Source organism: Myodes glareolus, chromosome 11, assembly GCF_982192425.1.
Source record: "Myodes glareolus chromosome 11, mMyoGla1.1, whole genome shotgun sequence".
NCBI lineage: Eukaryota > Metazoa > Chordata > Mammalia > Rodentia > Cricetidae > Myodes > Myodes glareolus.
Window position 1 is genome coordinate 25,612,408 of NC_142036.1, and position 14,327 is coordinate 25,626,734.

The window sequence follows — 14,327 nt, forward strand, 5'->3', positions numbered from 1 at the left end:
TATTCATCAGCTGTAGGAGTTCTTTGGTAGAGTTTTTGGGGTCACTAATGTACACTATCATATCATCTGCAAATAATGAAAGTTTGACTTCTTCCTTTCTGATTCGAATCCCCTTGATCTCTTTATGTTGTCTTATTGCTATTGTTAGAACTTCACGAACTATGTTGAAGAGATATGGTGAGAGTGAACAGCCTTGTTGTGTTCCTGATTTTAGTGGAATGGCTTTGAGTTTCTCCCCACTTAATTTGATATTAGCTGTTGGCTTACTATATATTGTTTTTATTATATACAAGGTATGATCCTTGTATCCCTAACCTCTCCAAAACCTTTATCATAAAGGGGTGTTAAAATTTGTCAAATGCTTTTTCCGCATCTAATGAAATGATCATACGGTTTTTTTCTTTCAGTTTATTTATATGATGGATTACATTGATAGATTTTCATATGTTGAACCAGGCCTGCATCTCTGGGATTAAGCCTACTTGATTGTAGCCTTCTTGGATTCTGTTCGCCAGAATTTTATTGAGAATTTTTGCATTGATGTTCATGAGTGAGACTGGTCTGTAATTCTCATTCTGGGTTGAATCTTTGTGTGGTTTTGGAATCGGGATAACTGTAGATTCATAAAAAGAGTTTGGTAGTGACTCTTCTGATTCTATTATGTAAAACACATTAAGGAGTATAGGTATCAGCCCTTCTTGGAAGTTCTGATAAAATTCTGCATTAAAACCATCAGGTCCTGGGCTTTTTTTGGTTGGGAGGTTTTATATGACAGCTTCTATTTCCTCACGAATTATAGGTCTATTTAAATTGTTCACCTGGTCTTGATTTAATTTTGGTAAATGGTACTTATCTAAAAACAAGTCAATTTCTTTTACATTTTCCAACTTTGTGGCATAGAAGCTTTTGTAGTAAGACCCAATGAATCTCTGAATTTCCTCAGTGTCTGTTGTTATGTCCACCTTTTCATTTCTGATCTTGTTAATTTGCATGTTCTCTCTCTCTGCCCTTTGATTAGTTTGGATAAAGATTTGTCAATCTTGTTGACTTTCTCAAAGAACCAGCTCTTTGTTTCATTGATTTTTTGGATTGTTTTCTGTGCTTCTATTTTGTTGATTTCAGCCCTCAGTTTGATTATTTCCAGTCTTCTACTCCTCCTCGGTGAGTCTGCTTCTTTTTTTTTCTAGAGCTTCCAGCTGTGCTTTTAAATCACTAACGTGAGCTTTTTCCGTTTTTTTTTTTTTTTTTAATGTGGGCACTTAGAGCTATGAACTTTCCTATTAGCCCTGCTTTCATAGTGTTCCATAGGTTTGGGTATGTTGTGTCTTTATTTTCATTGAATTCAAGGAAGACTTTAATTTCTTTCTTTATTTCTTCCCTGACCCAAGGGTGGTTCAGTAGTTGACTGTTCAACTTCCATGAGTTTGTAGGCTTTCTGGGGTTAGAATTTTTGTTTAATTCTAACTTTATTCCATGGTGATCCAATAAGACATATGTGGTTACTAAAATTTTTTTGTATCTGTGGAAGTTTGCTTTGTTACCGAGTATGTAGTCAATTTTCGAGAAGGTTCCATGAGCTGCAGAGAAGGTATATTCTTTCCTAATTGAGTGGAATGTTCTATAGATGTCTGTTAAGTCCATTTGATTCATTACCTCCATTAATTATCTTACTTCTCTGTTAGGTTTCTGTCTGATTGATCTGTCCATTGGTGAAAGAGGAGTGTTGAAATCACCCACTATTAGAGTGTGGGGTTTGATGTCTGCCTTGAGTTCTAGTAATGTTTCTTTTACATAAGTGGTTGCTTTTGTATTAGGGGCATAGATATTCAGGATTGAGACTTCATTCTGATGAATTGTTCCTGTTATGAGTATAAAGTGTCCATCTCCATCTCTTCTGATTGACTTTAGTTTGAAGTCAATTTTGTTAGAAATTAGTATAGCCACACCCGCTTGTTTCTTAGGTCCGTTTGATTGAAAAACCTTTTCCAAACCCTTTACTCTGAGTAAATGTCTGTCTTTGTGGTTGAGTTGTGTTTCTTGTAAACAGCAGAATGTTGGATCCTGTGTTCGCATCCATTCTCTTAACCTATGCCTTTTTACAGGTAAATTGAGACCATTGATATTAAGTGATATTAATGACCAGTGGTTGTTAACTCTGGTTATTATTTTCTTTTGGTAGTAGAGTTTGTGTGTTTCCCTTCTTTGAGTTGTGCTGGTGAAAGGTCGCTAGATGTCTGAGTTATTGTGGGCATTGTTGGATTCCTTGGGTTGTGATTTTCCTTCTATTACTTTCTGTAAGGCTGGATTTGTGGCTATGTATTGTATAAATTTGATTCTATCCTGGAATATTTTGTTTTCTCCATTGATGGTGAACGAAAGCTTGTCTGGGTATAGTAGTCTGGACTTGCATCCATGATCTCTTAGTTTCTGCAGCACTCTATCCAGGACCTTCTGACTTTCATGGTTTCCATAGAGAAGTCAGGTGTAAGTCTGATAGGTTTACCTTTATAAATTACTTGACTTTTTTCTTTGCAGCTCTTAATATTCTTTCTTTATTCTGTATGTTCTGTGTTTTGATTATTATATGGCAGGGGAATGTTGTTTTTTGATCCAGTCTATTCAGTGTTCTGTATGCTTCTTGTACCTTCATAGGAATATCCTTCTTTAGGTTGGGAAAGTTTTCTTCTATAATTTTCTTCAATATATTTTCTGGCCCTTTGAGCTGTAATTCTCCTTCTTCTACCCCTATTATTCTTAAGTTTGGTCTTTTTATTGTGTCCCAGATTTCCTGGATGTTTGGTGATGAGAATTTGTTGGATTTGCTGTTTTCTTTGATCAGTGCATTTATTTTCTCTATAGTGTCTTCAGCATCTGAGATTCTTTCTTCTATCTCTTGTATTCTGTTGGTTATACTTGTCTCTGTAGTCTCTGTTCATTTACCTAGATTTTCCATATCCAGCCGACCCTCAGTTTGTGTTTTCTTCATTGTCTCCATTCCAGTTTTCAATTCTTGAACTGTTTCCTTTACCTGTTTGATTGTTTTTCTTGGTTTCCCAGGGTATCATTCACGGATTTACTCATTTCTTCAAACTTTTTGTTATACTTATCATCCAATTCTTTAAGGGAGTTATTCATATCCTGTTTAAGAGACTCTATTGCTTTCATAATGGCACTTTTTTCCACTTCTTCTGGATTAAGGTGTTCAAGTCCTTCTATTGTAGGGTCTTTGGGATCTGGTGTTTCCATGTTGTTTTTCAGATTGTTGGACGAGGTCTTGCCTTGGCGTCTGCCCATCTCTTCCTTCAAATGCTCTTTATTGGATCTTCTGGTACCGGGTCAGGTTCCCTTGTTGGGCAGGGACTTCACTGACAGAAGGCCTACTTTTCCTCAGGCAGGCTATTGAAACACAGGCACTCCCTCCTTCCGGGTTGCGCCTACAGCCCACGCCCAGTGTGCAAGTCAGCTGAGCTGGGGAAATTTTATGGCCCCAGGGAGAAGGAAGAAATATAGGAAGGTGTACCTGGATGGAAGCTGGGATGGCAGGTGGGAGAGCTTAGCAGGGTGGAGCCAGCACTGCAGGGTGACCTGGGAGTCTAGGGGGTCGGGGAAAGTCTGAACTCTTCCTCACTGGGCTTCTGCCACGGGCCAAAAGCAAACTCACCCCTCCAATGGATGTCTGCTAAAAGTCAGTGCCCCTTGCTGGTCAGGAATGTCACTGAGCTGACACAGGGCCCACCTGTTCTCAGGCAGGCTTTTAAAACACAGTAACTGCCTACTGCTGGGATGCGCCTACAGCCCAGGCCCAGGGCGCAAGGCTGCTGAGCTGGGGAAATTTTATGGCCCCAGGGGGAAGGGAGAAATATAGGAAGGTGTACCTGGATGGAAGCTGGGATGGCAGGCGGGAGAGCTTAGAAATATTTCCAACAGAATAATATCCTCCCCACTGCATGCCACCAAAGTTATGGACTTAGAATGTTCTCCTCAAAGTTGGGAAGAGGGACTTCCTGAAGTGATCTGGGTGATGGCATTATATATGCCATCATATATGAGGGTTTTTCACATAAAGAGTTTGGCCATGCTTAGCCATACATTCTATCTTGGCCTTCCACTCTTGACAACTGAATCTCCTCCAGAAACGTTCTCTCAGACACAGCTCCTCTGACCTGGTATTTCACAGTCTGTAGCATCATAAGCAAACCATCTCTGTCTCTATGCAGTGCTGTTGCTATACTCAGTGCCGGGATGATTATTACAACAACAACACAGAAACTAAAAAACAAACATCAGTGTAAGGGAGAATATGAGAATAATTTCTTATTTCATCTAGTAGTTCTTTCATGTACATGGAATGGGTGGACCAGAAAAAATTCTTACCACTATCCTAAAAGAACAAACCTACACATGATGCTAGAAAACTGAAGCAATTATTCTTGCAGCACTCTTTTGTACAAAGAATCTAACGAGCAATCATTGAAGTGAGGACAGAAAGATAAATGCAAGCAATGCAGTGGTTTGCAAATTTTTATACATTACACGCCCGTTGCTTATCTTTCAAACCTGTGTGTCTTTCCAGACATTTTTAGCTCATTTCTTCCACTCCATGAAATGTTACTATTATGTACATATTACATTTATTTATATGTCTTGACAGTCTGAAAGGATTACACTCCTCCTAAGAATAAAATACTATCTTCAAGGGGGGTACTGTCACTTCCACGAAAATTGAATCACTATGGTATATTTAGGAAACCATGAAGATATTCAAACTGCTAAAATTAGGTGTGCACATTCTGTAGCATTTACAAGAAGTGTCACTGCTTATATATCTTCAGAGAGTATATACAGGGAATGCAACATCCAGCTTTCTGCAGTAGCTCCCAGGAAATCTGGGTCAGTGAATACCTGGACTGTAAGCAACCAAAATGGTAACTTTCTAACTTTGCAAACATAAGAACAGATTCAACTATTCTTATGTTTCATGTTAGCATTTATTTGATCTTTTAAAGTAGGGGAGCCTGCACATAGGAGGGATGCTGTGGAATTATCCTTCTGCACACTGTGAAAATATGATGCTCTCATTGTTAACAAAAGGCTGATTGGCCGATAGCTAGGTAGAATTTTCTTGGCAGAGAGAATGCTGGGAAGAAGAAGGACAGAGTTGGAGAAATCACAAATGAGACACAAAGAGATTCACAATGAACGTGCTGTGTTAAAAGAAGATACTACCATGTGGCAAAGGGTAGATAGGAAATAAGGGTTAATTTAAAATATAAGAGTGAGCTAGTGGCCAGCCTGAACTATCGACTGAATGTTTATAACTAATAATTACTCTCTGAATGGTTATTTGGGAACAGTTGCAGAGGCACAGGGAAACTCTGCCTATAGAGGGAGAGAAAAACAGGACACATACTCATGGAGGTATGGGAGAGTGAGGAGACTGACTCTCTTCTGTCAGAAGCTTCTAGAAAACATGATTTATTAAATATTGTGCCTTTGAAATGTCAATAACTTAGTTTTTAAGATGTTCCAAGGATGAATGAGAATTTTTTTTCAGTAGGTAACCATTAAATTTGTCTACTATATCATAATTTTAAAGTCTATATTAGGCATAAAACCAGCTGATCCTTAAATGTTAAGTGTGTACCAATTCTGCATAATAATAAAGAAGAGAAAAGAGGCAAAAATATAAATTGTGAAGTTAATTACAATAAATTATCTCTTGATGACATAGGGGAAGTGATATTTTTATTAAGCTATAAATAATATGTTAGAAGAAACGAAAGTATCCATGTGCTTTGTTGCCTGGGGCAACTGTCCTTAAAGCTGAACCATCCAGAGAGAGAAAAGCCTATACAGGTAAAGTGTGGTGATTTCCCAGGAAACCACTGGTGTGTCATTCAAATACATTATAAAGTTTTAAACCATAGCTCACATAACTTTTAAAAATCTTTATATAAACCATGAAAACACTTTGAAAATTTTTGTTTTATTTTTAAGTTCTTAAACTTCCTTTTGTCATCTTTTTATTTCAACATGGTCACACAAAAAGATTAGTCAGTTCCTATGAATGACAGTAATTTTAAATAGGTTTGTAAGGTTTAAACATCAAACTTACATTTTTAAATTGAATTTTATTATTTAAAAAAAAGAAGCATCAAAGCTGGATGTGATGCTGAATATAGAGCCTGAGTTGCCAACTCTGTGTGAGAGATTGCAACAAGTACAAACATAGGATAAAGTATAAAGGAGACAGGAAGTAACACAGATTGAGTGCCTCACAGGATACAATTCAGGCAAAATAAGTCAAATTTCTTCATAGTAATCACTGTGAAAAAGGAAAACAAAAGTTATGGATTTCACATATATGGTAGCACACAGCTGTAGCCCCAGCATCTAGGAAGCAGAGGGGGGATTGCCAGAATTTTAAACTATGTGTGCTACCTAGTGAGCTACAGAGCAGCCCAGAACACATTACAAGACCCTATCTTAAAAGACTTCCTCTCCTACTATTAGTGTGTGTGGTTTAATGACTGCCTTGAGTTCTAAAAGTTTTTCTTTTACATAAGTGGGTGCTTTTATATTAGGGGCATAGATATTCAGGATTGAGACTTCTTCCTGATGAATTGTTCCTGTTTTGAGTATGAAATGTCCATCTCCATCTCTTCTGATTGATTTTAGTTTGAAGTCAATTTTGTTGGATATTAGAATGGCCACACCCGCTTGTTTCTTAGGTCCGTTTGCTTGGAAAACCTTTTCCCAACCCTTTACTCTGAGTAGATGTCTCTCTTTGTTGTTGAGGTGTGTTTCTTGTAAACAGCAGAATGTTGGATCCTGTTTTCATATCCAATCTCTTAGTCTGTGCCTTTTTATAGGTGAGTTGAGTGCATTAATATTAATTGATATTAATGACCAGTGGTTGTTGATTATTATTTGTGTGTGTGTGTCTGTCTGTGTGTGTGTGTGTGTGTGTGTGTGTGTGTAATAGAGTTTGTGTGTTTCTCTTCTTTGAGTTGTGGTTGTGAAGGGTCACTAGATGTCTGGGTTATTGTAGGCAGTGTTGGCAATGTTGGATTCCTTGGGTTGTGATTTTCCTTCTATTACTTTCTGTAAGTCTGGATTTGTGGCTACGAATTGTTTAAATTTATTTTTATCCTGGAATATTTTGTTTTCTTCATTGATAGTGAATGATAGCTTGGCTGGGTATAGTAGTCTGGGTTTGCATCCATGGCTGGGTATAGTAGTCATGGTTTGCATCCACAGGAGACCACTTCCTAGGTAGAACCCCAGTAGCACAGACAATAAGAGAATCAATGAGTAAATGGGACCTCCTGAAACTGAGAAGCTTCTGTAAAGCAAAGTCAGTAAGACAAAAAGGCTACCTTCGGACTGGGAGAAGATCTTTACCAACCCCTCATCAGACAAAGGCCTGATCTCCAAAATATACAAAGAACTCAAGAAACTAGACACTAAAACTCTAATTAACCCAATTAAAAAATGGGGTGCTGATCTGAACAGAGAATTCTCAACAGAAGAACTTCGAATGGCCAAAAGACACTTAAGGTCATGCTCAACCTCCTTAGTGATCAGGGAAATGCAAATCAAAACAACTATGAGATACCATTTTACACCGGTCAGATTAGCTAAAGTAAAAAACACCAATGATAGCCTATGCTGGAGAGGATGTGGAGAGAGGGGAACTCTCATCCATTGTTGGTGGGAATGCAAACTTGTGCAGCCACTGTGGAAATCAGTGTGGCGGTTTCTCAGGAAACTGGGAGTCAACCTCCCTCAAGACCCAGCAATTTCACTCTTGGGAATATACCCAAGAGATGTCCTATCATACCACAAAAGCATTTGTTCAACTATGTTCATAGCAGCACTATTTGTAATAGCCAGAACCTGGAAACAACCTAGGTGCCCCTCAATAGAAGAATGGTTTAAAAAGGTGTGGAACATATATACATTAGAGTTTTACTCAGCGGTAAAAAACAATGACATCTTGAATTTTGCCTGCAAATGCATGGAAATAGAAAATGCTTTACTGAATGAGGTAACCCAGACCCAAAATGAGGAATATGGTATGTATGCACTCATAAGTGGATTCTAGCCATAATTAAAGGTCTTTGAGCCTATTACTCGTGATCCTAGAGAAGCTAAATAAGAAGGTGAACCTGAAGAAAATCATGTAGTTATCCTCCTGGAGATTGGAAGTAGACAAGAGTGCCAGGCAACCCTGGGTGCATGGGGGGGGGATTGTTGGAAGGGGAGAGGGTTAGAGAGAAGGGAGTTGGGGAGGAATGGGGAAAGCTCGGGGGATTGGTATGGGGGGAGGGAGGAAGGATGGATATGGGATCAGGGAAGTATATTTCTCAACTAAGGGAGTCATTTTAGGGTTTACAAGAGACTTGATTATAAAGGGGATCCCAGGTCCAAGGAGAGATCCCCAGATTGTTCTCTGGACAGAGGAGAGGGTGCCTGAACCGGCCTTGGCCCATAACCACACTGATGAATATTTTATATATCACCATAGATCCTTCATCTGGCGATGGAAGGAGACAGAGACCCACATTGGAACACTGGACTTAACTCCCTTGGTCCTAACGAGAAGCAGAAGGAAAGAGAACGTGAGCAAAGAAGGCAACACCAGAGGGAACCTTCACCCGTTGATGAATGGAGATTGAGACAGAGAACCACTTTGGAGCACTGGACTTAGCCCCCAAGGTATAAATGAGGAGCAGAAGGAGGGAGAACATGAACAAGAAAGGCAGGACAGTGAGGTGTGTGTTCACCCACTGATACAAGGGGACTGATCTAATGAGAGTTCACCAAGGCCAATTGGACTGGGACTGAATGAGTACGTGATCCAACCAGATTCTCTGAATGTGGCCAGATTCTCTGAATGTGGCTGGCTCGGGGTCTTTCTGAAAAGCCATTGACAATGACACTGGGACTTGTTTCCTCTGCATATACTGGATTTTTGGGATCCAGTCTGTTTGGATGCTCACCTTCCTGGACCTGGAGGGAGGGGGGAGGAACTTGAACTTCCCACGGGGCAGGAAACCCTGACTGCTCTTAGGGATGGAAAGGGAGAAGAAGAGGGATTGGGGGGAGTGGGAGGGTGTTGGGAGGAGGGGTGGAAATGGAAACTTTTATAAATTAATAAACTTTTATAAAAAAAGACTCCCTCTCAAGGGCAGACCAAGAAAATCCCCCAAGTACACAGTTAGCCACAGCAAAGATCAGACCAAGCCACCAAGACTCTCCTAACAGCATTTGAAGGAAGAGATGGGCAGGTGCCAATGCAAGAATTCCTCCAACAATCTGAAAAGCAATATGATAACACCAGAATCCAGCGAACATACAACAGGAAGACTTGAACACCCTAATCCAGAAGAAGTAGAAGAAATAGACTTTAAAAATAACATATAAAAGTGATAGAGACCATTAAATAGGATGTTGAAAAACTCCTCTAAAGAAATGGATGAGAAGACTAACAAACAGAAGAAATGAACAAATCCCTCAAAGATATCCAAGAAAACCAAGAAAATGCAATCAAACAGGTAATGGAAACAGTTCAAAACTTGAAAACTGAAATGGAGACAATGAAGAAAACACAAACCAAGAGATGGCAGGATATGGAAAATCTGGGTAAACAAACAGAAACTACAGAGACAAGTATAACCAACAGAATACAAGAGATAGAAAAAAGAATCTCAGATGCTGAAGATACTATAGAGGAAATAAACTCACTGATTAAAGAACAAAACAAATCCAAGAAATTCTTAACACAAAACATCCAGGAAATCTGGGACACCATGAAAAGACCAAACCTAAGAATAATAGGGGTATAAGAAGAAGAAGAATTACAGCTTAAAGGCCCAGAAAATATATTCAACAAAATTATATAAGAAAACTTTCCCAACCTAAAGAAGGATATTCCTATGAAGATACAAGAAACATAGAGAACACCGAATAGCCTGGATCAAAAAAAAATCCCCTCACCATATAATAATCAAAACACAAAACATACAGAATAAAGAAAGAATATTAAGAGCTGCAAAGGAAAAAGGTCAAGTAAGATATTAAGGTAAACCTATCAGAATTACACCTGACTTCTCTATGGAAACCATAAAAGCCAGAAGGTCTTTCATAGATGTGCTGCAGAAACTAAGAAACCATGGATGCAAGCCCCGACTACTACACCCAGCCAAGCTTTCTTTCACTGTCAATGGAGAAAACAAGATATTCCAGGATAAAAATAAATTTAAACAATACGTAGCCACAGACCCAGCCTTACAGAAAGTACTAGGAGGAAAATCACAACGCAAGGAAGCCAACAACACCCACAATAAATCAAACAATTAACCACCCTTCACCAGCACAACCCCTGTGTGATCTGGTTAAGGAGAAGAGCCAGCAAGAGAAATACTAGACTCCATTTCCTAAGAGAAAAATAATTAAACTTCTGAAAATTCACAAAACACACCTGGAAAGTACTAAGGCAAGGATGCATCACACAGTGAAAGATGGCCAGTCACACACTATTCCAACTATGGCTTCTCAGCAGGGTGGGAGGGGACAGAGGACAGAAATTTCATCTAAAGATGGTATTGGGAATTGAACCCTCAAATGATGGCTGATCAAATTTAGGCATTGTGACTAATGCCTATGCACTCAACTGTAGGGAGATGGAGACAGGAGGATCAGGAGTTCAAGGCCAGCCTTGGCTACGTAGAAAGTTCAAGGCTAGCCTTGTCTATCTAAGACTGTATCTTTAAAGAGGGTGAGGAAGACTGGGATTTAGGTCAATAGTAGAGCACCTGTCTAGCATATACAAAACTTCAGGTTTCTTGGTATATACTTTAATCTCTGCCCTTGGGAGGCAGAGTCAGGCATATTTCTAGGAGTCTGAGGCCATGTGGTCTATGTAATAAGTTCCAGACCATCTAGAACTACATAGTGAGACACTGTCTCAAATAAATAAATAAATAAACATGAGGAGGATTGCTAAGTCAATAAACTGTTTCCTTGTGAGGACTAGAACCTGAGTTCAATCCCCAGCACCCACATAAAAAAATCCTAGGAGTGATGACACTCATCTGGCAAGACAGACACAGGAGGATCCCAGAGCCTTATGGGCCAGCTAGTCTAGCCAAATCACTGAGATCCAGGTTCAATGAGAGATCCTTCCTCAAAAAATAATATGGGTGGTATTTGTGGATAATGCTGGACATTGACTCTTGCCATTCACACATATAGACACCTGCACACAAGTGCACAAATACATAACCATATATATGTTGATGGAGAGAGGGCCTGCTTTTCATCCCGGCTGCCAGGATAGCTTACACCCAAAATAACCACACAGAAATTGTATTAATTAAATCACGGCATGGCCCATTATCTCTAGCCAATACTAACTCTCACATCTTGATTTAACCCATTTCTATTCATCTGTATATCACCACGATGGCGTGTCTTACCGGGAAAGATTCAGCATGCCTGATTCTGGCAACTCCATGGTGGTTCTCTACTCTGTTTTCTTTCTACCAGAATTCAATTCTGTCTTCTCCGCCTACCTAAGTTCCACCCTATCAAGTAGGCCAAGGCAGTTTCTTTATTCATTAGCCAATGAAAGCAACACACAAACAGAAGGAACTCCTACACCATATGTACATATGAACACACAAAGACTTTTGTTTTGAGATAACTTTTCGCTGTGCATTTCTGGCTGACCTGGGATTTACTATGTAGTCCATGCTGACTTGGCCTTATTATTTTTCTATATACAAATAATAAGCTTTGTTGTGGAATATAAATATGTGTTACATCTGTATATGCTGTGGAACTTTTGTTTTAATGATGCAAAGATGTGTTATATTCTTTTATGTTGCATTTGCTTAACTCTGTGAAGCTGTATTCTTTGTCTGTCTGAAAATGTGATGGTCTAATAAAGAGCTGAACAGCCAGCAGAAGAAAAGACAGGGGAGGCTGGAAGGTAGACAGAATAAATAGAAGGAAAAATCTGGGAGAAAGAGGAGGAAGAAGGAGTAAGAGAACAAGGAGAGGAGGGCATCAGGGGCCAGTCACCCAGTTACAGAGCCAGGCATGGAATAAGAAAGAAGAAAGGTATCCAGAAATAGAGAAAGATAAAGGCCCAGAGGCAAAAGATAAATTGGATAATTTAAGTTACAAAAACCTGGCTAGAAACAAACCAAGTGAATACTGGAAATTTATAAGAAAGAATAAAATATTGTGTGTGTTTTATTTGGGAGGTCTAGGGTAGGTTCCCCCAAAAAACCAAAAGAGTAAAATAACAAAAAACAAAACTTTCTGAGAAAAATGTTCTATTTATAGTATCTGAAAATAGAGAGGGTTGGAGTAAGGGAAGAAAGAAGGAAAAAAACCTAAACCTCTTAATTAAAAATTTTGAAGACAATGAAGAAAGAAACTGAAGAAGGCACTAGAGAATGGAAGAGCCTCCCATGCTCATGAAACGATGCAATTAATGCTGTGAAATGACTGTCTCACCCAAAGCAACCTACACATTCAATGCAATCCCCATCAGAATTCCAGTGCCATTCTTTACAGAAGCAGCAAAGCAATCCCCAAATCCACAGGGAAGGTCAAACACTCTTGAATAGACAAAGGCATCTTAAGCAAACAGAGTAGTGATGGAAAGATTACAATGCCTGATCTCAATTTATACTAAAGTCAGAACTGAGGAGATGACTCATGGAATGGGTACCTGTTGCATTTTTCACAGGTCAGACATTCTAGTTCAGTCTCTGGGATCCATATGGTAGAAGGAAAGAATTTACTTCTCCAAGTGGTCCTCTGACCTTCATGTGCACTCTGTGACACAGGAGCGTTTGGACACATATACATACATGCATACACACAAAATTTATAAGAAGAATAAAATACTAATAAAGTAGTTTAACTTAATGTTTTTAGGGCTGCCATGTGGCCCAGCTGTACCACTCATGGATAAACACCCAAAGAACCCAGTCACTATACAACCAGAGATGCATGCACATACATGCTTATTACTGCAGTACTCGCAATAACTAAGAAGGGAATCCATTTTAAATGTCATTGAAACATGGATAAACAACATGCTGTACAAGTGCATTTTTCAGCCACAAAGAAGCATTAAATCATGACATTTGCAGGAAGATGGACAGCACTAGAGACCACTATGTTAAATGAGATAAGTCATGATCAGAAGAGAAGTGCTAGGTTTTTCTCCATACAAAGACTCTACACTAAGATTTATATTGGAGGAGTACAAAGTAGAAAAGGGACCACACCAGAGGAGGAAGAGATCTTAAATGGGTGCACAGAAAAGAGAATTATTTTGACATAAAAACAGAAGGGAAGTCTATCTGGGGAGAAGTGGACCTACAGGAATACAAAAAACAAAACAAACCCTAAAGTATAATGACAGTCACAGAAGAAACTTTCAGGAATATATTTTTTTTCAAGAAAATATATGTGTATGTGTATTTATATATTACTTTGTATACAAACATTAAACATTGTTTCTAAATCTTCTGAAACTCTTTACCATGTTTACTGCTGTGGAATTTGTATGAATTTTGTTTGTAGACTGTTTTCATGTCTGAAAGTTGGAGACCATAAAAAGCACTCCACTTGGAATAGCCAAGGTTCTGTGAAAATGTCATTCATTTCTTGACCAGGAATGATAGTATTGACCTTTCCACACTTACATGCATTCATGGAATTTGCATTTTAGGTTCACCATTTCAAGTTTCCAGTCACACAATTACCAGTTGTTTTGGAAATTCGAGATGAAGAAAAAATATTCTCCGTGGGACCTCCATATTTGATTACCATGACCGAACTGAATAATAGGAAAAACTGGCAACTAAGTATGTGTTCTGTGTCTTTTGTCTGCACCTTACAAGCCATTCTATTGTTGCTGTTTTTTTTCTAATGAATGGATTGCAAAGCTCTTTCACATGAAAATTAGCCTGAAATATTTCAGAAAAGGATTTGAATCATTGGCTTGTTCACATTTACCTCTGTCATGTCCTTTTATGTTCTCATCACTTCTAGTAACCTGGATTCAATGGTACATGGCCAGTATTTTTTAGATTTAAACTGCAGGACTGGAGAGATTGCTCAGTGGTTACAAGAGTATACTGCTCTCACAGAGGACCCATGTCAACTAGTTCAGATAACTGTAACTCGAGCTTCAGGGGGCCCTATGACGGTGTGTCTGCAGGGGCTGTATACACCAACATGCAAACATAATTATAAATAAATCTTTAACACATGCTATAGCATGGAAACACAACTGA